This window comes from Mauremys reevesii, linkage group 2 (genome assembly GCF_016161935.1).
Source record: "Mauremys reevesii isolate NIE-2019 linkage group 2, ASM1616193v1, whole genome shotgun sequence".
NCBI lineage: Eukaryota > Metazoa > Chordata > Testudines > Geoemydidae > Mauremys > Mauremys reevesii.
Genome location: NC_052624.1, coordinates 71,157,562 through 71,185,528, shown reverse-complemented (window position 1 = coordinate 71,185,528; position 27,967 = coordinate 71,157,562). Strand labels below are relative to the sequence as shown.

The 27,967-nt window shown below is 43.0% G+C and overlaps 1 protein-coding gene across 11 annotated transcripts in view; it reads right to left on the bottom strand.

Annotated features, from left to right (window-relative positions):
- RARB (retinoic acid receptor beta) overlaps positions 1-27,967 on the bottom strand; it is a 513,024-nt gene that overhangs the window by 350,233 nt on the left and 134,824 nt on the right. For 8 of the 11 annotated variants that reach the window (XM_039523137.1, XM_039523135.1, XM_039523139.1 and 5 more), the window contains 2 exons: positions 7,167-7,365; positions 4,392-4,489 (listed from right to left, as the gene is read on the bottom strand). The exons of 2 other annotated variants lie outside the window; for them this stretch is intronic. The gene's annotated coding sequence lies outside the window, so the exon portion shown is untranslated. The remainder of the gene's footprint in view (positions 1-4,391; positions 4,490-7,166; positions 7,366-27,967) is intronic. One more of the 11 variants, XM_039523136.1, reaches the window with a different exon arrangement.

The window sequence follows — 27,967 nt, the reverse complement described above, 5'->3', positions numbered from 1 at the left end:
TCTCCCCATCTGTAGCAGGGGGATAATAGTACTTCCCTACCCCGCCACGAGTGATGTGAGGATAAATGCATTCAATGCAGTGAGGTGTTCAGGTACAATGGTAATGAGGGGCACTTTAGTACATAGTAGAACAGAAGTGGTACAAACTGGGCACTACTAGGAAAAGATTATCCTCTCCTAGAAAACATCTTAGTGCAACAAGAACAAAAAAATAAAGGAAAAATCATTGTACATTTCTTTACTGTAGGCATTTATGAAGAACCCCTTCTAGTTTTCTATTTATAAAAGTTTGGAGAATGATGCTGAAAAGACATTTCTCTGTTATAACTTTGAACCCTAACTTCGTAACCATCCCAGAAGTCCCAACGCTGTTGTTTTTCATTGTTACCACTGCTAAGCAGTAGTTTTTTAGTGACGGCCTTTTGGGGTGGACAGGAAGCTGAAGGAGTGATTTTCTGAAGTAGCAGCCTCCTGTTTACATTCGCCTTCTTCAGTGAACAATTATGTCAAAAGCCAAAAGCAATGAGCACAATGAGCTTATCTAAATAAAGGTATGACTTGACAGTGCTGTTTCAGGTTCAGTATGATTGTATGTCACGATGCTGTTGAATAACTGTTAAACTACAGATCAATATTCTGTCATGCATGAATAAAAATGTGAAAACATTACAAGCGGGGCTAATAGTGAGAATAATCCATGGGAGCCACAGAGCTAAATCTGCACTTATCATGCTGAAAATTATCCCCTAGTGTTGGAGAAAATGTCAGTCCTCTTTTTGGCAAAACAATTTTCTTTCTTTATGGCATCACTGGGCCAGCAGTTTTATTTTCAGCTACGAGTTGCCAGATCTCCAACTTTAGCTATATCAAGACTAAAAATGATAGGATTTTTGTTCTACGTGGAGGTCACTCTTCTCAAATAATATTTTATTCAATTAAGGTCAGCATGAAATGCTGTAGGTATATTTATATGTTTATAAATAATATTAAACTATTTCATATTGATCTGAGAGAAAAGAGGCATTTCAAGAGTGTAACTAAAATCCTGAAATGGCTGAATGCATATGGTAGAAAGAAGCCAGCACCCCAATGTCTTTCACTAGAATACGGAATTCCATAATTTAGAACATATTGTACATACTACACCTAATGTTTAGCTTATCTAACTTCATTTTAATGAAGCATAACCTCATTTTTTGATGATAGAAAATGTCCACAATTAAATATGAAGGCATGATGTGAAGCTGAAAAATGAGCCAACTATCTTTCTGGCTTCTCACCTAAATTTACTCTCTATATATTTTAAAAGAACAGAGTGGATATATTTCCCTGAAAATAAAGTATCCAGCATAGCATGCCTTGAGAATGTCTTTTAATGATATTGTAACCCTTCTGGCCAGATGGTGTAAGCATCAACAAGGGCCAGATTCAATATCCAGGGATTCCTCTTACCATTACATAACAAATCCAGCTCAAACCCTCACCCAGTAATTTGGGAAAAGTAAACACCAACCATGGGTGCATTTAAGATGCAATATTTTCCCACTCACAAGCACTGAAATTATGTATAATTAAATAAAATTTATATTAAAAGAGAGAGGGAACTCAGCATTAATGTGGGGAAACATCGCAACAATGATTCAAAAGAATGCAACATTAAGTAAACACCCGCCCCACAGTATCTTGGGTATTATTCATTTGCCTCATTTTCCTAGCTTGTGATATGAAAGTTGGATGGATTAATGTCCCTGGAACATCCTACTCTCCTTTCCCTCCACTTCTTCCCACTCACAGGTGCTTGCCCAAGGTCTGCGAAGTCCCAGAATTCATGGCTGCATTCATCTGCATTCACCTCCCACTCCTGAAGGAGGGGAGGGTTGAGCAGTGCCTCTGCTGCCACTGCTACTGCTCACTGCTGTCGCTGTCATCTCTGCTGCGGCTTGCTGCTATCACTGCCACCTTTGCCTCCAGCTGCAGTCCTGTGTTCTGAGGTTCCACCCCTTAGCCACGTTTTTAGTGACTTCAGCTCTTATTGAGCTCACTGGGTAATGGGGAACCTCACTGCTGCTGCATTTGCTTCATCCCCTGCACTCTCTTTCACTGCATTCAGCCCCCCAGTCCATCTTTATCAGTCATTTCAACTCTAGTGATCGCTGAGCAGAAACAAGGACTCTGAAGTGAGTCTGATCAGTTTTGTCTTTAAACGTTGGAGAGGGAGGGTCATATAGCATCTAGGACTCTTTAAACAGAGTGAACACCACTAAGTAGGAACACCTGTCCGCACCCTCTCTTTTACTTGGATTTAGCATTATTACCCCTTGCTTAGTGAGTGCAGTTAAAATTAGGATGAGTATAACATTTCATGCTCTCAGGATCCATGACTAAAGTGCATTTTAACCCAAAACAGCCTATCACTTTGGCAAAGCAGCTCGGTCTGTTGATAACCTAGGCAAAGTAGATGTATCTCTATAAATACAGTCTGCTCCTGAGGTCTTTTCCTCCAGTTCATCAAGAGATGTCCGGGGACAGCTCATTCAGACCCCGGCTCACACGTATATATTAAATTTTTTCAGGTTAAAGCAATACTGCTTAGGACCTTAATATCTCGGAAAGCTAAATATACAATCTAAATTATGGGCCAGATTCTCAGCTGGTATAAATGGTCATAGCTCCACTGAAGCCAACGGAGCTATGACAATTTACATCGGCTGAACGTATGGCCCTATGTATGTACACACTTTTTATATATCTACATGTGTATAATAAAATGTATGTGTATTATACATGTACAGTAGAACCTCAGAGTTACAAACACCTCGGGAATGGAGGTTGTTCGTAACTCCGTACAACATGTTATGGTTGTTCTTTCAAAAGTTTACAACTGAACATTGACTTAAAACAGCTTTGAAACTTTACTTTGCAGGAAAAAAATGCTTTCTCATTTTATTTTTAGAAGTTTACATTTAATACAGTACTGTAATATTTTTGCTGTGTGTGTGTGTCTGCTGCTGCCTGATTGCATACTTCCATTTCCAAATGAGGTGTGTAGTTGACTGGTCAGTTCGTAACTCTGGTGTTCATAACTCTGAGGATCTACTGTATGTTCATATATTAACTTTACATTTGTATGTATTACGTATATTGTATATACATTGAAACCCACTTCATTATGGAATGGTAATAACTCTGACAACAATTTCCTTCTCTGAGTTTTCTGGGCCAAATTCTTCTCTCAGTTACATTAGTGCAAACCCAGACTAAGTCCACTGATGTCAGTAAAGTGCTCCGGATTTACCCCATTGTAACTAAAAGGAAATTCTGGCCCTTCAGGTATTTCCTTACGTTTCTAACAGACATCAGGAACAAAGCCCTTCGTAGATTACTACAGGATTAACATATTTTGCTGGAAGACATGGATGCACCTAAAATATTCTGGATTAAACTATAAAGCAGAAAAATTCTCAGGTCCTGATGCAATATCCTAAAAAAATCTACAAATACGGTTGCCAATATATTTGTTAGTGAGCAACATATCTTTAAAGCAACATAATCTTGTCTATCTTGTGGATGTAACCATCACTATCATCTCTAAATGTAAAGGGAAGAAAACTGTCTGGCAATTATTGTGCTCCTCTTAATCTGAGCTGCAGGAAAACATATTTTTCTCAGTCCTCCTTGACACGTTGATGACAATAGCTAGTCAAATCTTGCCAGAGACACAATGTGGCTTGAAACAGTAATTGGTGCTTGACAGTAACAGGAAAAATGTAGGTAATAGAACATGTGTCTATATGTAGCTGTATGATCTTTAAAAAGTTACTGAGATCTGTTGTATTGAATTGTAGAAAGTCCTGCAAAAGTTTAAATGCCTAGAGAATGTTTGTAGCTCATCTGTCAACCGTACAACAGAATTATGGATACAATCTCTGTGGATGACACTTTGGTATATCCATTTGTCGTATGAAATGGATAAAGCAAGGATGTTCATCGATTTAAAAACCAAAAGGGACCTTTCTGATCAGCTAGACCGACTTCCTGTATAATACAGGCTATTGCATTTCAATATCTATTCTTTTTGGACTTTTCTTTACAACAATGATGCCAGGAATATTTTTATTACATTTTAAACATTTGAGAAGATCTTTACCTTGAACAAATCAACAGTCTCAATTCAACAGTATGCATATGACTGGACTTTTGGTTTGCACACTACTGCCTACCTCAAGTTCATTACCAATAAGTGTGCTGAGGCAGTTAAAAAACTATGGATTAACCATCAGTCTGAACAAAAAAATGAGATAATGTACCAGCCTACATCTGAGAAAGGATATACAAGACCTAGCATGACAATTAATGGAGATTAACTCAGTGGAATAATGGATTTCACTTACTTGTAAGGGTTTTGTTAAAATACTGCCTTTAGTGATCAAGAAGTCATCATTCAAATTGGAAAGGTGTATTCTGCATTCAGCAGATTGACACACTGCATCTGGAACCAGCACAATATCATATAAAATACACTATTAATCATTTATTATTAAGGATGCATTAGGGCACCTACAACAGTCTATAGGCAACTTTATTATTTAATGTGAACAAGAACAGTATGTATATATTAACCATGCTACAGTGCATCCCAGTTTCCTATCTAACTGTTAAATATGCACAAGTTATCACTGGCAAATCAAGGAAGTGAATAAAAAAGGAATCAATAATGTATTCAAGCATACTATGATTTTTAAATGTGACGTCCCAGGACAACCTGAATCCCAGCTCTGGTTTTTAACAACAAAATGGAGTTTTCACAATTTTTTGTAGTGATACGTGATTAGCCATGTGCACTAGGGAATGCTACTGGATGCCTGAAGTGGACTTGAATAAAACAGACCAGTCATGCATATCTGTGTCTTCTATCCTCCAGCAGCAATCTCAAGAAAGCTCAGGTAGAAGGATTAAGTTACAGCAAACTAAGACCACTGTACTCCTGAAAGAGTATCCATACAGGGTTTAACATGCTTTAATTTATGCACATTGTTGGTTTGCCTTAACTGTCTGCCATGTCCCCATGGAGACAATACCCAAATTTGCATGGAACTGTACTATCTGTACATGTAAATGGCAAATTAGATGCTTAATAGACCATTTGCCCATGGTTCTGTTTTTTCTATGCAATTATCCATATGCCCATCTCTGAAAATCAAGTCCTAAATTTCACTGATGTAGGATAGTTTGTGGTAAATCAAAACCATCAGACAACAGGATTCTTCCTACCTGGTTTTCAAGCTATGTTTTATGTTAATCTTTGTGGCAAGAGGAAGTCATACGACAAAAAATAAACAGGAAAGGAAATTGGTCATTTCTTACAGATATGTCAGAAGACAATACTGTTGATGCTATAAAAATAAATACTTTAATTAATAATAGTAAGAAACTGTAAAGATGTTCCAGAAGACTGCTGGCCAATGATTCCCATGTGCTGTGTTTATTGTTAATTGTTATGTGACTCTATGGTCCTTTGCACTATGAGAAAATGTACGTATGTAAAGAGTTCCACAACCAGCGCTGAAGCAATGTTTATAAAAGCAGAGTCATACTGGAGAGGACACACCCACATGGAGGTTATTGGGCTGTCACAGAAGATTACATATAGTGAATGACAAAGCCAAGAGGCAGTCAGAAGGAAACATACACAGAAAAAATTACCTTACCCATTGTGACATCAAGATCATCTTCCTAAATAGTTGCTAACGCAATGGGGTTAGTAAGGCAAAGTAAGTTCTCATGCAAAAAATTATGAAACAAGATGTGTAAATCAACATTAAGAGAACAGGATGCTTTTCAAGTTAGGAGCACAGGAGTTACAGATTCATCAACAGTAATGCTTTCCTCTGCACAACTTGTAGAAGAGCCCGTAAATCAAGAACTGGAATCTTAGCAAATTTTAAGACCATAATAACTCTTAGTAAAATGCAAATGATCTTGCCTCAGATACAAATACTTAATGTCAACTATGGCCTTTGTTTTTTAGGGTTTTTTTCTCTCTAGAATGAGAGTCTTTTGCTGTTTACAGCACACACCTGACTAAATGATAGGTTCATTCTGGATATCAGCCAGAGAAGGGGGAGGAAGAATTGACAGCAAATACATTATTCTTGTAGTTAAACTAATGTGTTGCAAGAAGTAGAGGCATATCTCCAGACTATAGTGTTCTTCTCCATTCATGCTTTCAGAATCAGACCTGTCATTCAGCCAGGGAAGAACTCCCTCATATGGGTAAGCCATAGGGTAAATTCCCTGTCTGGAATAAACACTAGAGGAGTGTCCCAAAAAGTCTTTACAAACATGTTACCTACCTCTAGTTTACTGGAAATCAATTAACTAGAACAGTGATTTTCAACCTATGGTCTGTGGGCCCATGGGGGTCTGCAGATTATGTCCAAGGGTTTCGCAAACGATTGTCGTTATCACACAACAGTGGTTTTCAACCTGTTGTGCGCTGACCCCTGGGGGTCTGCAGATTATGTCCAAGGGGGTCCTCAAAAGGTTGTCGTTATCACACAACAATGGTTTTCAACCTGTTGTGCACTGACCCCTGGGGGTCTGTAGACTATGTCTAAGATTTCTAAAGGGGTCCACACCTCCATTTGAAATTTTTTAGGGGTCTGCAAATAAAAAAAGGTTGAAAACCACTAAACTAGAGAAAAAAACTCTAATGTAGACTGACTGAGTCCAGACAAGACTGAGATAGTGTTGGTAGGTTGGGAGAAGAATCCTTGTAACCTATTTTGTAGTTTAGCCACTATTTATAACACAGAAGCACCATTCTGGGTTGTTTAGATCTTGGGCTACTCCAGGATGTCCAAGTAGCAGCTATGGTCATGGGTACTTTTTTCCACTTATGCCTGGAAAGAAGTGTGTGACCATTCTTCTCCAATGCAGACCTTGCCCCCAACTACTGTCACCTTTTGTCACTTAGAGATGCACATTATATGGGCCGCAGTTGGAGACCATGAGTGCAGAATTCTGACACTTACTTAGAAAGTGGAGTATTATGTGGAAATTCCCCCGATGTTCTGTGCCGGCTGCCAATAGGTTTCCAGGTGGAATTTCTTGGTTTTGTCTGGTAAAACGTTAGTTGTGTTGGGCCCTATTTACTAGATAGATACCTTCTCTCTGCCGCATTACTCCAGTTGTGATCAGGTGACGTGCTCAAGCTGAAACTCTCTTGCTGCAGATCAGAGAGAGCTGCGGGCAGGGTATTCTCCATTTGCAGTCCTCTACATTACACCTCACTGCCTGCCTTGGTCCACTGGAGCCTGCATTTGTGAATCCTCCAGGCAGACGAAGCCCACCTGACTCCACAAGCTGAGGATTGGAAACATTTGGGGTTATTTTATCCTATTTTTTCTCATGAATATGTATGTTTTTGTTATGGTGGGAAGAACCATCCTTTATAATCTACTGCTATTTGTTAATTTATTGTAAGGGCACCCAGACCATAGATGGAGTCACTAACTGCCTTTATAAAATTAAATATATAAAAATAAATAGGAGTTTTATCCTCCGTGTAAACCTAATCAGCTGTGACTGAGCTCCTTATAAACTGGGATATCAGACTGGCTTTCTAATGAGAGGCATGCCAGGATTTTGAGATGGTCTGACAAGAAATAATTTGTTTCATTGTCATTCTTCAGAAGAGGAATCATTTGAGTAATCATTATTTCTCCCCCTACCCTCTCCTATCTTCATCCCTGCTTATTATAGCCATGGTTTCACTAGCTATCCCTCAGAGGCTGTGAATCACCAGAGGCTCCTTAAGCTTGTCCACCTCAAGTTTGCAAGGGACGGCTCAAGTGAGACTAAGTAAGCCTTGGGAGAAATCTTTCCTGGTAGGAGATGGAGGGGCCATGAAAGTGTACCACAACAGAAAACCTTCCTAACAAACATTATGTGGACAGTTTGGGAGCTGGCAGTGCTACTAAATGGAGAATGTCTTTTATCGCATTACGGAAGCAAGAGCCAAAAGGGCAAGCAGTTTCTGTAGGAAGGAGGAAGAGCCAGTCTCCACTGGGTCTTCCATGACTGCATCTACTCATTATCAGAGAAGTGACTGGACGTGGAGTCTGGGTTAAAGGCAAAGCAAAGCAGTCAGCTGATGCCAGTTTTTCCATGAAATGAAGGAAATCTGCAAGGCAGCTATAGCTGGGAACATACAGATACAGACTGCACTGTAAAAAGAAGGAGCTCTCTCCATGTACCCACTAGTCATGGAGTTCAGACAAAAAGAGTCAGTGAAGAGAAGCGAAGCCCTATTTCTAGCAGATTCCAATTACATTATTTTTGGTATGAACTTCAGTTTTCACCACCTGACAATATTTAAAGGGCATAAGTGAAAAATAATGTGGTTTGTAACATCAATTATTAGGAGAATGGCTAGTGGTCTACTTGCCTCTCTCATTCAAAATAATTCATAATTAAAGAAGCTTTTTTGAAGTCTAATATTTTACAAAAAACATACTCAAAAGAAGTAAGCAAAAAAAAAAGCTAAGGCCTGGGCTACACTAGTGGCGGGGTTCGAACTAAGATACGCAACTTCAGCTACGCTATTTGCCGTCCTCACGGTGGCAAGTCAACTGCCGCGGCTCCCCCATCAACTCCGCTTACTCCTCCTGCCGAGGTTGAGTACGGGCATCAATTAGCGGATCAATTTATTGCGTCCAGATGAGACGCGATAAATCGATCCCTGATACATTGAACACTGCCCACTGATCCGGCGGGTAGTATAGACGTACCCTAAAATACAAAGAAAAGTTGCTTTTAAGCCAGTGTGACATTTGAGTCCTGCTTCCACTACTAATGCCAAGTGTAATACTGAGATAAAAGATGGCCAAGCAAAGACCAATAGCTTCTTTCCAGAACTCCTTCAGGCTTTTGTGCCTTTTTGAACAGTACAAAGCCTTGAAACCACACAGTCTCAAAGTTCTTCTCTGCTTCCAGTTGGTTATTTAATTGACAAGTCATCCTTCTTCTAACCTCAATCCCATCTATATGGAGCCAGCTCTTAAAGTCCTTCTTCTCCATTCCAGTCCATCTTGAAGAAGGTTATTTAATCGACAATCTACCTCTTATTACTTGTGTAAAGGAAGAGAAATTTCTTATTCAAGATCCCAAAAACAGATTAAATTAAGTGCTTTTTTTCATGGGCTAGCAGGGTAATTTGCTTAAATACTAGACACTTTTTGCCAGATTTCGATAGAAAATAAACCTGTCCACCAGTGAAATACTTATTAATAATAGAAGAAAACTGATTCCGGACACAGGATAATTTGATGAATGTGCGAGAATAATGGATGTGGAATGTGATCAACTCCAAATAAGAAAGATTAGAACAGTTTATTCAAACGCTACAGAGAAAGGCTTTGTATTTCAAAAAGTAATCCTTAAATTTATCAAAAAAATGTGTTTTCTAGAACAGGGGTTCTCAACCTTTTTCTTTCAGAGCCCCCTATCCCCCGCAACACATTATAAAAATTCCATGGTCCACCTGTGCCACAACAACTGTTTTTCAGTAGATTAAAAGCCAGGGCTGGCATTAGGAAGTAGCAAGCAGAGCAACTGGCCAGGGCCTCACACCACAGGGGGCCTGCAAAATTAAATTGCTCGGCAGGAGCCCCTGGCAGCGAGGCTCAGAATTCGGCTTTCTGCCCAGGGGTCCAGTGAGTCTAATGCTGGGCCTGCTCTCTGGTTTATTTTGGTGGATGCCCTGAAACCTGCTCACAGCCCCCTAGGACCCCTGGCTGAGAACTGTTGTCCTAGGACAGGGGTAGGCAACCTATGGCACACGTGCTGAAGGCAGCACACGAGCTGATTCTCAGTGGCACTCACACTGCCCAAGTCCTGGCCACAAGTCCGGGGGACTCTGCATTTTAATTTAATTTTAAGTGAAGCTTCTTAAACATTTTAAAAACCTTATTTACTTTACAGACAACAATAGTTTAGTTATATATTATAGACTTATAGGAAGAGACCTTCTAAAAAGGTTAAAATGTATTACTGGCACGCGAAACCTTAAATTAGAGTGAATAAATGAAGACTCGGCACACCACTTCTGAAAGGTTGCCGACCCCTGTTCTAGGAGATATTAAAAATAGGGAAATTAGATACAGAGAGAATTAGAATTAGAAAGAGAGACAAACCTGTGTACTATACAATGAAAAAAATGAAATCAATGGTTCACACTGGAGTAAACCTTTTCACTACTGGCATAGGCAGAACCAAATCGCATATTGTGTGCATACAGTTTAAACTGCCAAACAGAGTTTATGTACCGATTAGTGGAGATTATGTAGAGAGGTAGTGCCATTTTTTAAAAATACAATATTATTACAAAGAACCCCTAGAGGTTCATATGAAGATGGTCTCTATTTCAGAGACAGTAAAATCACTGAGGCACATCATCACAGCAATGACTTACTACTCCTACAGGAGCCAGTGGAGTTGAGCTAAGCATTGTTAATGCAGAGAACAGCCCTCCCCACCAAGTGGATGTGTGAGAGACAGTTTATAACTTGTAGGTTTTTATTAGATTTGGAATATACTGTTAACACATCTGCATAATTTGTCAGCTTCTCCAGCCTCTCTCACAAATTGTGATATATTAAAAACACCTACACATTTAATATTTGAGAAGTTTTTACTTTTTGTCAATTCTAATAATACCAGAGGTGGCTATAAATCTTTGTCATGCTTTGGGGAAAAGTCACTTTCACAGTCCAACTACATGCATGGGAGGATATTAAATATTGAATCATGCCATTGAGACATTTGAGTTGATATGTCTCAGGCCTTGTTAAAATATATGTCCAGTGTTTTAATCAGTGTAAGACTATTTATCTTCATTAGGATTATTTATAACTGAAGCAGGTTGTAGTTTCTGAAGCTTTCAAACATAAACTGCTGATACTCCCTCCAGTAGCACTAAAATATTTTTGTTTGAAGAATATTTGTAAATCATACTTAAGAGTCTTTATAATACAATATAAAATATTCAACTAGAACTTTATTAACACTTTGCTAAATCTATCTCTGAAGTATTTGTACAAATGTATATCAATAGCCCGCACAATTGACTTGGGGAAAAATGAATAGATTTTTCCCATTTCTGTTTTATCCACAAGCATCCATAATTTCAATCCCCCTCATCCTACTCCATCCCACTCAACCAGAATCCACATAGTATAATGCTACGTGCATCTTACTCAATACCACATTTTCTGCCATGTTTTCCCTTATGCCTGGAATATCCTCCCTAATGCAACCTCCTGCCTCTACTTTATATCTGTACTCAAAACCTACATAGTGCTACAATAACGACCCTGACTCCCACAGCGTGATGATAAAATCTAACTTTAAAAACAAAAGCAACTGACAACTCTGTGACACAAGCAATACCAGAACCGTATTTCGTGTAAGCCTGCCTCTCTCTCATTCAGTATCAATTTCCATGCATGAAGTGATAATTCAGTTAGGGCCTGATCCTGCAACAACTCACACAAGCAATCCCTATTCACATGAACAGTGCAATTACTCACATTAGTGTTTGAAAGTTCATGCCGTGAACCTGCAAAGTCCTTAGTAAAAAAAAAACTTTAGGCCAGGTCTTCAGTTTGCATAAACTGGTCTAACTCCACTGAGTTCAATTGAGCTATGCCAATTTATGTCTTTAACCCCACATCAGCTGTTAGGAGACAGTGGAGATCACTTCTGAACAGCCAGTGAGGAGGTCCATACGTTAGCATATACATTTGAGGTTTAATTTTGCTCCTGAGATGATCATTTACAGTATAGATGTTGGCAACTTCCCTCTAAAGGCTCAAAGAAAACATATGTAATTTTCAAGCAAACCACAGGATTTTTAGGAGTCTGACACAGATTTTTTGAATGTCTGAGGTTGAAAGGATGTCTTTCACAGATCTGAATCTGGAAATTTGATCATCAAATGGGGTAATCAGTCTCTGTGGTAGAAAGGGGACAATAGCAGTTTCTTTCCTCTACCTCAGTCCAATGAGCAAGAATTTTACAGAAGCTGCAGACCATAGTTATTAGGCTCTCTCTGGCTGATAATTTTGTTCCAGAAATCAGCTAGGGAGACAGAGAAAGGGGCTATGAAACTAAGGAACTAGATACCTTGGAAATGAAAAACTATTACAATTTCACCACTTCCTCTCCACATCATCTAAAAGCCCAGCAAAGAATAAAAGCAGAGATGGGTGAAAGTGTCCATATAAGAAGTCTAAACCACAAGTGCACCCTACAGCAGATTGATGATGGATGGGAGAGCCCTCAGTAGCAGACTGGTGATTGATGAGAGTCTACATGCAGCAGAACAGTGTAGGAGAAAGAGCACCCTGCAGCAAACTGGCAGTGGGGAGTGAAGTGACATGTAGCAAACCAATGACTGGGTGTGCAAAAAGTTTCCATTAACCACAATTTTCTAAGCCTAGCTGATAGAACACACCCAAGGCAATTTCCTCCATCCACAAACATGAGAGACTTAATTCAAGCCTAGAGCTTCATTAACAACACAATCACTAAGGCCTTGTCTACACTACCAGACTATTTCGAATCTACTGAAGTCGAATTTGTGTATCCACACTAAGGATACTAATTCGAATTTCTGAATCCACATTAACGGGGCCGGCATCGACTTTCAAAGCGGTGCACTGTGGGAAGCTATCCCACAGTTCCCGCAGTCCCCGCTTTACTGGTCGGTTACAGCGCGGACGCCACAGCACTGCGAGCATGGAGCCCGCTGCGATCATCGCTGCACTTATGGCCGTTGTCAACTCCTCGCACCTTATCGTCCACCTCTTCCACGGTCAGCTGCTGAGAAATCGGGCGAGGAGGCTCCGGCAGCGCGGTGAGGAGAGTGGCGCAGACCTCTCAGAAAGCAGGGTACGCCGGGCAGTGGAGATCATGGTGGCAATGGGTCAAGTTCATGGTGTGGAACGGCGATTCTGGGCCCGGGAAACAAGCATGGACTGGTGGGACCGCATAGTGCTGCAGGTCTGGGATGAAACAGAGTGGCTGCGAAACTTCAGGATGCGTAAGGGCACTTTCCTTGAACTCTGTGACTTGCTGGCCCCTGCCCTGAAGCGCCAGGACACCCAGATGCGAGCAGCCCTGAGTGTGCAGAAGCGAGTGGCCATAGCCCTCTGGAAACTTGCCACGCCAGACAGCTACTGGTCAGTAGCGAACCACTTTGGCGTGGGCAAATCTACCGTGGGGGGTGCTGTGATTCAAGTAGCCCACGCAATCGTTGAGCAACTGCTCTCAAAGGTAGTGACTCTCGGAAACGTCCAGGTCGTCATAGATGGCTTCGCCGCGATGGGATTCCCAAACTGCGGTGGGGCTGTAGATGGGACTCACATCCCTATCCTGGCACCAGCCCACCAGGCCAGCCAGTATATTAACCGAAAGGGCTACTTTTCAATGGTGCTGCAAGCACTGGTGGACCATAGGGGACGTTTTACCAACATCTTCGTCGGGTGGGCGGGCAAGGTTCATGACGCGCGTGTGTTCAGGAACTCTGGTCTGTTTAGACGCCTCCAGGCAGGAACTTTCTTCCCGGACCACAAAATAACGGTTGGGGATGTGCAGATGCCTACAGTGATCCTCGGGGACCCAGCCTACCCGCTAATGCCCTGGCTCATGAAGCCCTATACAGGCGCCTTGGACAGTGAGAAGGAACTCTTCAACTACCGGCTGAGCAAGTGCAGAATGGTGGTGGAGTGTGCTTTCGGACGTCTCAAGGGGAGGTGGCGGAGCTTACTGACTCGCTCGGACATCAGTGAAAAGAATATCCCTGTAGTTATTGCTGCTTGCTGTGTGCTCCACAATGTCTGTGAGAGCAAGGGCGAGACCTTTTTGGCCGGATGGGAGGTTGAGGCAAATCGCCTGGCTGCTGTTTACGCTCAGCCAGACACCCGTGCCGAAAGAATATCCCAGTGGGAAGTGCTGTGTATCCGGGAGGCTTTGAAAGCAAGTTTCCTCGGAGAGCAGCCTAACCTATGACTCTCCACTTGATTTTAAGAGACGCTGATCCTGGGCCTGTGTCTCTATGTGTTGAGTGAGATCTGCAGTTACATACCCCGTTCTCCAAGTTTCCCCCACTTCCCAAACACGTTTTAAAACAAATTAAACGGAACAGTTATTGTTAATAAATCTTTCTTTTACTTTGCATTTCTGTTCAGGGTTTGAAACATGGACGCATACTGTGCTGGGTACGGTGCGCACTGATGTACAGACTGCTTGTACAATACAGGACGGACAGCCTCCTGCTCCTACATAGGTCTCTGGGGTGGGGGACAGTTTCAAGTGGTTGTGCATGTAGGGGTGGGTTTGCTGGAAGGGGCGAGTGGGGCCGTCTTTGGATAGGGATTTGGATGCAGGCTCTGGGCTGTGGGTTTGGGCGTAGGAAGGGGTGATGGGTGTGGGGGGGAAGGGTGAGTATCTGTCCGTGGATGAGGGCTCTTGTTGGGGCTCAGGGCAGCGGAGAGGATCGCGCCTACGGTGGAAGTGCATGGTAAGGACAGCATGCCTTAACATTAGGGGGTGGCAGGCGCTAGGACCGTGGACAAGCGTACACATCACAGAATGACCCGGGGCAGCATACACCACACAGAGTGACCCTGGTGACTACTGACTGCAGTCTGTGTGTGCCCTGCAGTTGATCCTGCCCCCGATACTCTGTACCCTGCTAATGTAGGCTATCCCGTGCAATTATAAATCCCCTGCCCCCCCCCCACATACACACAGTCTTCTGACATGAAAGACGTGACGGAAAGAGTGAACAACAGCAAACAGCTTTTATTAATCTACTACATAGTGGGGTGATGAAACTTGGATTTGGGACTGGGTGATCCTGTAAGGGAAGCGCTTCTACACAGTTATAGCGTCAGAGGTGTGTGGTACATTAGCGCTCAGCTGTGGTGCAGTGACAGTTCTCACGGCCCCTACCGCCCCTCCGTCTTGTAATTTTTGGTGAGGGGGGGACAGGACTTCTTGGCGTTGGAGGGTGGTTGCAGATACAGTGCAGGGGGGCTCTCTCCTCCTGCCTGCGGTCCTGCAGAACATCAACAAGGTGCCGGAGCGTGTCCGTTTGCTCCCTCATTAGCCCAAGCAGCGTTTGAGTCGCCTGCTAGTCTTCCTGCCGCCACCTGTCCTCCCGTTCGCTGTGTGAGCGCTGCTGCTGAGAGAGGGTCTCCCTCCAGTGGCTCTGCTGGGCCGCCTCGGCTCTGGAGCAGGCCATCAGTTCCGCGAACATCTCGTCCCGAGTCTTTTTCTTTCGCCGCCTAATCTGAGCCAGCCTCTGCGAGGGGGATGCCGGGGCAGTCCGGGAAAGAGCAGAAGCTGTGTGATGGGAAACAGTAAGTGATTTCCTTGAACAGATACATGTTTGCGAACAGTGAACACAGTGTAGTCAGTTTCTCTGAACAAGACCATACAGGGCACCAAGTTCCACGAGATCTCAGGACAAGTTCGAGATTTCGGAATACGCTCTCATTGGCGGCGCCATTGCACAGGAGAGCGGACAAGCGGGGAGAGACAGCTGAATCCGTCTTGCAGACAATCCTGGTAAGCCTTAAGTAGATAATGCTTATCATTTAGTGGATAGCTGCGCTCTTCTGCTAAAGGCAATCTGTAAAGCAGAAAGGCTGAGCCTTTTCCAGCCCCTCCCGCCAGTGCACGGGAAAGATCAATGTATGCTTGTTCTCTGTGGCCTCCAGCACGTGGCTGTTAAGCGAGGGTCGTTGTTATGCAACCTAATTTAAAACCATTAACAGTAGTAACAATACACTAATTGCCCTACTTAGATGCAGCCTGTACAGAACGACATCACCCTGAGGCGGGTCACTCGGAGTCAGAGAGAGCGGATGCTAAGGGAAGCCCTGCACAGACCAGGACCATATGCAGCAATGCTGGTGGAGGCGATGATTTCTCTGTACATTAGGATGTCCTGGCGCGGAAGAGTGTGCTTCCACGGAGCACCCAACAAGGCACCTCTCCCCAGGAACCTCCTGCGGAGGCTTTTCGAGCTGCTCTCTGAGAGCTTTTTTGAACTGTCCCAAGAGGATTATTGCTCTATTCCTATATGTGTGGACCTACTTTTTGTATAGTTTGAGATTTAAAATTTTTTATATAGTATTTCTATTTTTTATAGACCTGTTTTTTAAAAAATAAATGTTTCCCTGTTTGTAGCACTTACCGCCTGATCCTTCCCCTGATTCTGAGTCCGGGTTAACGGGCGGGGAGGGTTGGTAGGGGATCTCTGTGAGGGTGATGAAGAGATCCTGGCTGTCAGGGCAAGCGGTATTGTGTTCACTGTCGCCTGCGCCGTCCTCCACAAACCCTTCCTCATCTTCCCCATCGGCGAAGATCGCCGAGGAACTGTCCAGGTACACTATGCCATCCTCAGAGTCCACGGTCACTGGTGGGGCAGTGGTGGCAGACCCACCGAGAATGGCATGCAGTGCCTCGTAGAAGCGGCATGTCTGGGGCTGTGCTCGGGCGTCCGTTTGCCGCTCTGACTTTTTGGTAACCTTGTCTCAGGTCCTTGACTTTCACGCGGCACTGCATCGCATCCCGGCTGTATCCTTTGTCTATCATGGCTTTGGAGACCTTCTCGAAGGTCTTTGCATTCCGCTTGTTGGAGCGCAGCTCCGAGAGCACAGACTCCTCGCCCCACACAGCGATCAGATCCATGACTTCCCGGTCAGTCCATGCTGGGGACCTCTTTCTATTCTTGGATTGCCCGGACTCCTCTGCTGGAGAGCTCTGCATAGTTGCAGGTGCTGCGGAGCTCGCCCCGATGTCCAACCAGGACGTCAGATTCAAAGTGCCCAGACAGGAAAAGGAATTCAAATTTTCCCGAGTCGTTTCCTGTGTGGCTGGTCAGAGCATCGAAGCTCGGACTGCTGTCCAGAGCGTCAACAGACTGGTGCAGTGTGGGATAGCTCCCGGAGCTACTAAGTTCGATTAGCATCCACACCTAGCCTAATTCAAACTAGCCATGTCGAATTTAGCGCTACTCCACCTGTCGGGGTGGAGTACCAAATTCAAACTAAAGAGCCCTCTAGTTCGAATTAAATGGCTTCCTGGTGTGGACGGTTGACCGGTTAGTTCGAATTAACGCTGCTAAATTCGACTTAAAGTCCTAGTGTAGACCAGGCCTAAGAGGAGATTCCCCTCCCCTCCATGAATTGGCAATAATAGAGCACGAGAGGTTGGGAGATGCTTTGCATGAACTCCCTGCCTTCCTGTTGATTCCACAACTAGAATTTGGAGGGATAAAGGTCTAATGTCTGTTTATGTCCCAACTTGAGCTTTCCTCAGAATAGCAGAGTGGAATAACAGTATCTATTGGCCTCCAAAATCCCACACATAAGCAGGTATGAAATATGTATGGAGCCACATCAGTTCCTTCTATCCTACCTTCAATTGCTTACATGAATCTAAAGTCTGCAGATATTTGTACATGGATCAGGCTCAGCTTCATTTAATTTTTAAAAATACAAATCAATTTTTGAACAAACAATGTGATGTCTTATACTTAATTTATTTGAGATACACAAGTATGTTCAAAAGCTTTGTATCAAAGGACACTTTTTAAGGTATACAAGCCAATAAATACAATAACTAATGTGTGTTCAATTATCAGCTTTATGCATATTAAAAAAAACACACACATATGCAATCAAAAATCAAGTTAAAACAAATACAGGCTTTGTACTATAATTTGAGGATATAGCCATCATTATTATTATTTACTTATTTGTATTGAGGGAACACTCAAAGACCAGGACCCCACTGTGCTAGATAATATATAGACATATCAAAATACCCCTGTAATAGAATCTAAAATCCCCAAATTAATCCAAAATAAGCATTTAGTTGCTTTGTTTTGGTATCATAATTTTTAAGCTAAATATTGTAACCACGTAAATTGCCCCCCTTTCCCTCTTCTTCCTGTTGACATCTACTTTCAACCAGATCTGATTCTCAGGCATTATCAATACGTACATTTAAGGATCATCTACACAAGGAAGTTGTACCAATTTAATGGTAAGGAATTGACTTATATTGATTTTGCTCAAGGCACTTTTATTCCAATTTTAAGAGTGTCCACTCAGGGGAATTGCACCAATTTTATTAAAACAGTTTCTAAACTGATATAAAAGTCTGTACAAGTTGTGTGTGTGGACAAGGCCTAAAACCATGAACTTGCAGAGAGAACCACACAGGCAAGTCCGTAAACCTAAACTGAACCCCAATCCTGGGTTTCCCAGTACAGGAATAAAATGCTCAGAATTAAATAGCACATTCATAAGCGTACCTCAACGTGGATTGTAAGGGTGGGATTTTCAAAAGCACTCAGTGTTGGTGTTGGCCTGTCTCTGCTCCCAACGAAGTCTCCCCAGGGGCAGCAGTCAAGTCAATGCCAAGCACCTTTGAAAATATTACTCTAAATATTTTCTTTCATTAAAATATTTTTCTTGAGCCTTTGCACTGAATACAGGGGGCTACTGAGGGCTGAACATTCTTCTTGCCCTTAACCGCATCCCCTACAAACTTATGCAAAAGCTAGAGACCATTTGGCCTTCTGAGAAAATAAAATGTATAGGACAAAGATAATGAGATATGAAATATAGGAGACCTATGTAAATCTAGGTATGTGCTACTTAAATCAATACATATTACTGAATAGCACACAAATAAATATACATTGCTCCCCTCTCACCCACAGGTAAAAGTAATTTCATAAAGGAGCTCTGAATTTTGAATGATACATAGCTGAAAGAACACAGAAACATTGTGGAATTCAGCTGTAGATCATAACCCATTGAATTTATATAACAAATGTATACAAGGTTGTAGTAACCTATGGAATTCATTGCTTTAACTGATTTCTAGCATGTACAAAATTCACATGGCTATATTTTTTTTAGTTAGGATGAAATTTACACCAGTGAAGAGAGCTTACACAAAGTTTTCCATACTATTTAAATTTCCATTGAAATCAATGGGAGTTAGGCACCGAGGTGCTTTTAAAAAATCGAACTCAGCATCTTTGGCATCTTTAGGTGCTTAAATAGCTTTGAAAATTTGTCCCCTTAAGAGCCTTTGTCTCACTGACGATCATGCTATTTCAGAGGGGATCCCAAGTCACTTTTGAAAATGGGATTTAAGCCTCTAACTCACTTAGGTGCTTTAGAACATTTTATCTTCCAAAATGTGCTTAGGTTGCATTAAAGTCAACATAACTTTAGCATGTACTTAACCATGCTTCCACACCCTTAAGGACTGTACTGAATTGGGGCCTTAAATCCATGTGTCCTGCTGTACTGGTGCAGAAAGCCTCCACTGCGATAGAATGAATTTCACTGATACCAAATAAAACATTAGTTTAAAATAAAGAAATACTGTGAACATGTTTTTTAAATACAACTGCATTTCAATTATAATTTAGATTCCATTAAAAATAATCTTTTCAAATCACATGGACTTAAATGTAATGTCTGCCCATTTTCATTCCACTCAGTGATCCTCAGTTAAGCACTAAAATGTAAAATCCTGTCAGCAGTTTACTTCATCTTAAACTGCAATTTAAAAAAAACATGACCTAAATGGTTTGAAGTAAGTCTTCTCTGTACCATACTTTTAGTTCTGCATACTATTGGTATGAGCTCAAAAACAACTGGAGGTCAACACAGCACAATATTAGTCACAAGGGTGCTTCTGCCAATGGAAAATGAAGAAAAATGATATTACACTAAAAGGCTGCTGTATACTGTACTGTGTGGGGTGAAAAGAGACCCTGCCATTCTACGGAGGAGAAGCATGTCAAGTAGCCAATAGTTTTATTACCGTGAAATTGCATTTACGGTGAAGTTTTTGTGAACGGAAAATAAAAACTCAAACAAACAGTTTACTATGGGCCTGATCTAAAGCTCACTGAAGTCAGCAGTAGTCTTTCTTTTTATTTCAATGGGCTTTGAATAAGATCCTGTATGAGAATCCACTATATGATTAAAGAAAGCGATGTGTGGCGAAATCCAGACCCTACTCTGTGGTGAAATCCAGACCCTACCATGAAATCATCAATCTTTGAAAACATTTTAAAAGAGATAAAGAAAAAATGTAAAATGTTAATGCAAAACTAAAATGTATAGTCTGAAAGTTGAAATTACAAATATAATAGGGTCCTTTTTAAGGGTAACATATATTATTTGAATTTATAATCAGTTCATTAACATTTTCCTTAGAAACCACCTTTAAATTGTTTATTTACCACCTTCATAGCTGCAGACAGAATGTACATTTTTATTGTATGGTCTGGTCTCGAGTTTTGACATGTGCTTCTCACATCAAATTTAGTATTTCAGTGGGAAAATTGACAGGCACACTTGTTACATTTAAAAGCAGTGGTGAGACCATTCCCGGTACCCTTCTGAGCTAAATGGTTTCAAAGTAATACTCCAGTTAAGCAATGATGGAAAATTCTGTAGAAGTGCTTATGACATTCACATTAATACTAAATAATGTCAGTGTAAGTAATGTCATTACAATAAATACCAGAAGAATCAGGGAATATTACTTTATTATTGTAAAGTTCTCTTTTTAAGTGTATGGTATGACCTGCTTCAAAACCTCACTGAAGTCAGTAGAAAGTTACCTGTATGGTTTTTACCCTATAGGGGGTAAATGTTCATGGGCGGTGTCAATATTTGTGACAGCAAACAATGTCTACTTTTATTTTTGTGTAATAAGTAAAACATGAACAGCAAAGTGATGGTCACAAAAACATTTAAGAAAAAATAAAGGCAATAGTGAGCCTGGTATATTTGCAGCCTTCTGAGCCGAGCAGACTGTAAAAGGATGTGTACGCTGGCTCTCCTGCACCCTGAACCTAAGGTCAGTCTACCATGGAGTCACATAGCTGATAGGAATTCCCACAGCTCAAAGTCTTGCCTTCTTAGTGTTGGGACTCCCTCCGAGACCTCCTTCCAGTCAACTTCCCAAGAACTCAGCTCAGCTCCAGCCTTCGTCACACCGGTTTCTTTATTTGGCATACAGAAGTGCTTTGCCGAATTCATCAGACTCAAATGCTTGGGGGAGGGATGCAGCATATATCACAGTTGCAAAATTACAGAGAACCCTTCTTCTTTTATATATATATGGGCAACACCCATTTTTTCATGGTGTGTGTGTGTGTGTGTATTCTTACTGTATTTTCCACTGCATGCAGCCAATGAAGTGGGTTTTAGCCCACGAAAGCTTATGCCCAAATAAATTTGTTAGTCTCTAAAGTGTCTCCTCGTTCTTTTTGCTGATACAGACTAATACGGCTACTACCCTTAGGCCTGGTCTACACTAGGCGTTTAAATCGGTTTTACGAGCGTAAAACCGATTTAACGCCACAACCGTCCACACTAGGAGACACCTTATATCGATTTTAATGGCTCTTTAAATCGGTTTCTGTACTCCTGCCCGACGAGAGGAGTAGCGCTAATATCGGTATTAACATATCGGAATAGGGTTAGTGTGGCCGCAATCGACGGTATTGGCCTCCGGGAGCTATCCCACAGTGCACCACTGACCGCTCTGGACAGCATTCTCAACTCGGATGCACTGGCCAGGTAGACAGGAAAAGCCCCGCGAACTTTTGAAATTCATTTCCTGCTTCGACAGCGTGGAGAGCTCATCATCACAGGTGACCACGCACAGCTCATCAGCACAGTTAACAATGCAGTCTCCTGAGAATCGAAAAAGAGCCCCAGCATGGACCGCTCGGGAGGTACTGGATCTGATCGCTATATGGGGAGAGGATTCAGTGCTAACAGAACTGCGTTCCAAAAGACGAAATGAAAAAGTATTTGAAAGAATTTCTAAGGCTATGACTGCTAAAGGCCACAGCAGGGACTCCGTGCAGTGCAGAGTGAAAGTTAAGGAGCTCAGACAAGCCTACCAGAAAACCAAAGAAGCAAATGGAAGGTCCGGGGCAGGTCGAAAAACATGCCGCTTCTATGATGAGCTGCATGCAATTTTAGGGGGCTGCGCCACAAGTACCCCACCCCTGACCGTGGATTCCGAGGTGGGGGTTGTAATCTCTGCCATGTCTGAGGATTATGCAGACGGGAAGATGAAGAGGAAGAAGAAGAGGAAGACCTCAGAGAGCACACAGCACTCCGTGACCCCAGCAGCCAGGAGAACTTTTATCACCCTGACGGAATTACCCTGCTCCCAGCCCTCACAAGCAACTATTGCAGAGAATGACGCCCTGGAAGGGAGCTCTGGTGAGTGTACCTTTGCAAATAGCAAACAGTGTTTTTTAAGCAAGCCTTTTTTAATGATTGATTTGCCCTGAGGACTTGGGATGCATTCACAGACAGTATAGTTACTTAGAAAAGTTTGTTAACATGTCCGGGGATTGAGAGGAAATCCTCCAGGGACATCTCGATGAAGCGCTCCTGTAGGTACTCCAGAAGCCTTTGCAGAAGGTTTCTGGGCAAGGCATCCTTGTTCCGCCCACCATGGTAGGACACTTTACCATGCCATGCATGTAGCAAGTAATCAGGTATCATTGCGTGGCAAAGCATCGCAGCGTATGGTCCCGGGACTGCTGGCATTCAAGAAGCATCCGCTCTTTATCTTGTTCTGTTATCCTCAGCAAAGTGATATCGTTCAGGATAACCTGGTTAAAAATCAGGAATTTAAGTAAGGGGGTGGCCATTTTCTACTGGGTTCGTGGAATGCAGCAGCTTAAAAACACTTTCCTGCACGTAGCGCGGGGAGGAGGGTGAAATGCCGATGATCTTTTCTGTTTGGTCACCGGCGAGGCGATCTTCCCAAGCTACCGGACAAGCAGTGGGTGGGGAGGGGAAGGTTGTTGATTAGCAGGAGCTAGCGTGGTATTAGCCATGCGTTGGGGGGGAGGGGTAAATCACTGAGACAGTGGCTTACCATGGCCGCATGCAAGCTGAATCCTGATGCCTGGACCTGTGTCTGTGAGATCTGTAACCCCAGAGATGCAAGCAGTCACTATTAAGATGAAAAATGCGACCTTGTAGGGAAATCACATGTGCTATGTAAGGTGAATAGTGCTTTTCACTGTGAAAGAGTATAACCATTGTTCTGTAAAATGTATCTTTCTAAATATTTATCTCCCTCATGCAGCTGCAAATTTTTCAAGCGTCCCTCCTCCTTCCCAAAGGCTAGCACAGATAAGGCGGAGGAAAAAGAAGACGCGAGATGAGATGTTCTCGGATATTATGGAAGTTACACGCAATGAAAGAGCTCATCTGAATGAGTGGAAGGACGTGGTTTCAAATTACAGGAAAGAGGCCAGTGAACGTGAGGACAGGAGGGATGAACGTGAGGACAGGAGGGACAACCGAGATGAGAGGTGGCGGCAGGAAGACCGGCAGGAAAATCAGCGGTGGCGGCAGGAAGATCAGCGGTGGTGGGATGCAACTCTGGGGCTGCTGCGTGATCAAACTGACATGCTCCGGCGTCTTGTGGAGCTTCAGGAACGGCAGCAGGATCACAGAGTGCCGCTGCAGCCCCTGTATAACCACCCTCCCCTCACCATGTTCCTTAGCCTCCTCACCCAGACGTGTAGAACGCGTGGGGGGAGGCTCCGTGCACCCGCCCACTCCACCCCCGTGGACAGCCCAACCAGAAGGATGCCGTTACTCTGAATTTTTTTTAATGGCCTTCTCCATCCCTCCTTTCCTCCTCCCAAAGCACACCCTTACTTCTCTCCCTCTTTTATAATGAAAAATAAAGAATTCATGCTTTTAAATGAGAGTGACTTTATTTGCATAAGTAAGCTGTACTCGAAGGGGAGGAGTTGCTTACAGGGACTGAGTCAATCAAGGGGGTTGGGTGTTCATCAACAAACACAGCAGTCACACTGTACCCTGGCCATTGATGAAGCTCGTTTTCAAAGCTTCTCTGATGCGCACCGCTTCCTGGTGTGCTCTTCTAATCTCCCTGGTGTCTGGCTGCGCGTAATCAGCGGCCAGGTGATTTGCCTCAGCCTCCCACCCCGCCATAAAGGTCTCCCCCTTACTCTCACAGAGATTGTGGAGAATACAGCAAGCAGCAATAACATAGGGGACATTGGTTTGGCTGAGGTCTGAGCGAGTCAGTAATGTGCGCCAGCGAGCCTTTAAACGGCCAAATGCACATTCCACCACCATTCTGCACTTGCTCAGCCTGTAATTGAACAGATCCTGACCACTGTCCAGGCTGCCTGTGTATGGCTTCATGAGCCATGGCATCAAGGGTAGGCTGGGTCCCCCAGGATAACGACAGGCATTTCAACATCCCCAACTGTTATTTTCTGGTCTGGGAAGTAAGTCCCTTGCTGCAGCCGTTTAAACAGAGTAGTGCTTCTGAATACGCGAGCGTCATGAACCCTCCCTGGCCATCCCGTGTGGACGTCCCTTGTGATCCACCAGTGCTTGCAGCACCATTGAAAAGTACCCCTTCCGGTTTACGTACTGGGTGCCCTGGTGCTGCGGTGCCAAGATAGGGATATGGGTTCCATCTATCGCCCCCCCACAGTTAGGGAATCCCATTGCAGCAAAGCCATCCACTATGGCCTGCACGTTTCCCAGAGTCACAACCTTTCGTAGCAGCAGCTTAGTGATTGCTTTGGCTACTTGCATCACAGCAGCCCCCACAGTAGATTTTCCAACTCCAAATTGATTCCCGACTGACCGGTAGCTGTCTGGCGTTGCAAGCTTCCACAGGGCTATCGCCACTCGCTTCTCTACTGTGAGGGCTGCTCTCATCTTGGTATTATGGCGTTTCAGGGCAGGGGCAAGCAAGTCACAAAGTTCCATGAAAGTGCCCTTACGCATGCGAAAGTTTCGCAGCCACTGGGAATCGTCCCACACCTGCAACACAATGCGGTCCCACCAGTCAGTGCTTGTTTCCGGCCCAAAATCGGCGTTCAATGGATAGAATCTGCCCCATTACCATCAGGATCTCCAAAGCACCGGGGCCGCGGTTTGAGATAATTCTGTGTCCACGTCCTCATCACTGTCATCGCCCGCTGCCGTATCCGCCTCTTACTCGCCTCGGTTCAAGGTCCTGGTTCAGCATATACTGCACGAGAGTGCGCGAGGTGTTTAAAACATCCACGATTGCGGTATGGAGCTGAGCAGGGTCCATGCTTGCTGTGCTATGGCGTCTGCACGGTTCACCAAGCAAAAAGGGCGCGAAACGGTTGTCTGCCGCTGTCAGGGAGGGAGGGAGGGGTGAGGCTGTACCCAGAACCACCCGCGAAAATGATTTTTGCCCCATCAGGCACTGGGATCTCAACCCGGAAATGCCAAGGGGCGGGGGAGGCTGCGGGAACTATGGGATAGCTACGGAGTAGCTACCCACAGTGCAACGCTCCAGAAATCGACGCTAGCCTCGGACCGTGGACGCACACCACCGATTTAATGTGTTTAGTGTGGCCACGCACACTCGATTTTATAAAATCTGTTTTACAAAACTGGTTTATGCAAATTCGGAATAGTCCCGTAGTGTAGACGTACCCTTAGTGAAGTGAGTGTCCTCAGAGGTGCTGGGAGACTGGAGTCATATGTCAATGATAAAAGCAGAGTGTCTTGTTCACAGAGGAAATGGAGTTCTGTCTTGCCTTGCTTTTAAGAATATTTACCTGTACTATGAATCTACTCACTCACCTCTGAATAAGCCTCTAGACCCATTCATGGGGATGTGGCTGCCTCTTAGGTTTCTTAGCAGGCTTATGTCATAGCAGAGTTGTGTCCTGCCATGCCTCCATGTGTGTCAGGGATGGCAGAGGAGAATGAGATGGAGTGGAGGATCTGATAAAAATGAGAAGAAAGGGAAACTTCCTGGTAGAATCCCTGAATCTCCTGGGTGAAATCCTGGCCCCATTGATGTCAGTGGGAGTCAACTTCAGGGGAGCCAGGATTTTACCAATGTTGAAAGACACCGAGAAGCAGGAACCTTTTTTGAGCATCTTTCACAATAGATTGGGAGCTGAGTTAGATGAGTGATCCCGCTAGGGCCCCAATTCAGCAAAGCACATAAGCATATTCTGAACTTTAAGCATGTAACTAAGTCCCATTGACTTTAGTGGGTCTTAAGCAGGAGTTTAAATAAATGTTCAAAGTGCTTTGTTATTTTGAGGCCTACAGCTGGCCCTTGTTCAACAGCTCCAGCAAACTTCATCGCAACACTAAAGAGATTAAACCGGTAATACTGGGATCAGGTGACAGGCTCTTCTCAGAGAAGATAAATTGTCAGACAAGGCAAAAAATTTCTGTGCAAGCCAATAGTTTTTCCTTTGTCGTATGAATAAGTGCTCTTTGGAAATGGTAAAATCTCCCCTTTTTGTTCCGTGCACTGTGAGGGGTTTAGTTCAAGTTAGAGAGGTTGGTGGGGTTCTAGGTTTTATGGTAATCAAAACACAGATAACCTGTACAGTTTTGTGAAAACATGAAGGGCATGTAGAGTGCATGTGAATTAGTGAGTTAGGCTGAAAGTGTTTTTAATGACGCCAGATGAATAAAATAATCTTTTACTTTCTCCAGGCAACCATTTATCAGTCAGTAAGAACAATTAAATATACGAAATAAAATCGAATGGTCTTTTAAGCAATCAATGTGAACTTCTGTACTAAATTACTGAAGAGAAAAAATATACTGTGTCATCAGTCTTTAAATACTTTGCTCATTAAAAGGTTGTGCACTAACCTCTGATCCCTAATCCTCTGGATTATTAGTATTAATTAACTTTTTAAAAAAGATAGTGGAAATCCATTTCAACATTGAACAAATTAGAGCATGGCTTTCAGAAAACAAGTGTTTAAATTATATCTCTTGTAAAAAAACATATTTTCTATTAAAAAATTAAAATTTTGTTTTTGTAACATAAAGTATGTTTAACAATTTTATGCAATTACACCTCTACCTCGATATAATGCTGTCCTTGGGAGCCAAAAGATCTTACCGCGTTATAGGTGAAACCGCGTTATACTGAATTTGCTTTGATCCACTGGAGTGCGCAGCTTTACCACGTTATATCTGAATTCATGTTATACCGGGTCGCGTTATATTGGAGTAGAGGTGTATTTATTTTAAAAAACAGACACATGATTCACGTTGTGCTGTCTAAGAACTGTTTGCTCACTGTAGAAATTACTTAAGAATTGAGGGATTAATTCTGTCCCTGTCTCCTTGACTGCAGAAGCTCTAGGCAGTGGAATTGGTGTGGTTCACTGCTCAAGGAGGGGATTCAGGAATAGGGGAAGAAGACTCAGATAGACAGTAATTCTCCTATGTGCATCTGCCTAGTACCTGACCCAGCTATTTGACTCCTTAGCGAACTATGGGATGACAGTTCATAACACAGTAAATAATATATACTGGGCCCCTACCAGATATAAGCTGCTTCCTGGAACTTTGCTGCTGGTAGACTGAATTTCTGCTTGCTTTCAAAGTTATATGCAGCCATGTTGATTGCTTCCGACTCCTTCCCCTTCACTAAAGGGTATATAATGCCATTCAGCGGTTACATAACTGCCTGTGACCACTACTGGCTTGTTGTATATTGCAATTGGGTCAAGGAAATAAACTTAGCAGTGCATGCCCCTCTAATAATGGGGCATGGGCCTGACTTATTCTGTGGATGAATTGTATAGGGATCATGATCTCCTGAAGATAGCACTTATTTCTCTGGCAGCTGAGTTCTGCTGCTCAGGGAGAAAAAAAGGGTCCTTTGGGGGCTAACAGGCACCCATTTTCACCATAACAAAAAGGTGATCTGGGGAATGGAAAACCTTGTCACTATAATATTGTGCTAGGAGTGCCAAAGGTAATCCAACCACTCACTTAGAACAGCCAACTAAGATAAGAGGGAC